The 1,499-nt window shown below is 39.1% G+C and overlaps 1 non-coding gene across 1 annotated transcript; it reads left to right on the forward strand.

Moving 5' to 3' along the window:
• Positions 1 to 1,187: 1,187 nt before the first annotated feature.
• Positions 1,188 to 1,260, forward strand: Trnan-auu (transfer RNA asparagine (anticodon AUU)). The gene has a single exon. It is a non-coding gene; the product is annotated as a tRNA-Asn (tRNA).
• The last annotated feature ends 239 nt before the right edge of the window (positions 1,261 to 1,499 follow it).

The raw sequence follows: 1,499 nt of genomic DNA on the forward strand, positions 1-1,499 counted from the left end.
GCTGTCTTACTTTTAAGTAGCCTTAGTTTTATTTCTTTTCACATCATCATTAAAAGCAACTAAGAAACAGGATTCCCTTTCTGCCTTTCTTTTGTCTGAAAGCAAAATCACCCCAAATTATTTCAAACTGACTTGTCTACTTCTAATTGGCCATAGCTAGCCACATGGTTAACACGAAGCCAATCATTGGTAAAGGGAATTAGAATGACATACTAGACTAAGGCCCCTCTCCCCCAGCCCTTCCCATCATCTGAGCAGGAACCTGGACTTCCGTTTTGTTTGTGCCCCTAAGAAGAGGCTGTGACCATCAATGGGTACTTTTAAAGTCAGTTTTATGTAAACTCCACACCCTTCCAATATCAAAGCTCCATGTTTAACCTAACAGTTTCCAATGAACTATTAGAAAATTAATTCTTTTTTTAAATTTTACTTTTATGCATATGAGTGTTTTGCCTGCCTTTATATCTGTGTATGGTATGAGTGCAATGCCCATGGAGGATGTGGATCTCCTGGAACTGAAATATGGCCAGTTGTTAACTGCCACTTGAGTGCTAGAATTTGAGCCTGGGTTCTCTGAAAAAGCAGCCAGTGCTCATAACCACTGAACCATATCTCTGGCCCAGAAAAATTAATTCTTTAAATTATTCTTTATACTTTCATTCCAAGGTAATGCTTGAGTCATACAGAATAAGTGGATTTTCTTTACTAAAACATCGCCATTCTAATCATTGAAAGAATTTTCCAAGTTAAAACATATGTACCAAGGTTCATCATCTGGCTTTGGAAATTTGTGAAGTATTAGTTATTCTCTTACTATTGTTTCCAGTTTTTATGTCTCTGGCCTTTTAAGTATAAGATTCTGCTATGACAAGACCCATAACATAGAATCCAACTCTTGTTTCCCTTGTTTCGATTAGACAAAGTTGCCCTTCTCATTATACAAGTGTATATACACACTATAAAAAAATGTTAATCATTCAAGTGAGCTTGTTAAGAAAATATAAGATCTTATCTTTCATCAAATATATTCGTTCCCAGTCCACCTTGAGTCTATGCATATCTTCTATGTCCTCAAAGCCAAACTACTTAAAAAAAATCAATGTAAGGTAGCAACATACACATTTAACATCACTCACTCCAGTTTTAGGCAGTCTTACCCCAAAGTGGTGAATTACAAAACTAACATAGCCCAGCTAGCTCAGTCGGTAGAGCATGAGACTATTAATCTCAGGGTCGCCGGTTCGTGCCCCACGTTGGGCTCCAGATATTGGCGGAAATATTAAGGCAACTCCACATAGTTAAAAGGGGGGGGGGTTATTTGGGAGTTTTACTTACAACAAGTAAAGGTATAGGTTACAGTGTCCAGGAGAGGTGAAGTGCAGTCCAGCGGTGTTCTCTGGAGAACTCTGCTCAGCCTACCATCCAACAACCAGGATTACCAGGAACCAAGAGAGCCAGTACATCGGGATCTCAGGTCTTAAGGGCTCTGGTCTTGGCCC

Source organism: Peromyscus californicus, unplaced genomic scaffold (assembly GCF_007827085.1).
Source record: "Peromyscus californicus insignis strain IS unplaced genomic scaffold, ASM782708v3 Scaffold_18__1_contigs__length_77618521, whole genome shotgun sequence".
Lineage (NCBI taxonomy): Eukaryota > Metazoa > Chordata > Mammalia > Rodentia > Cricetidae > Peromyscus > Peromyscus californicus.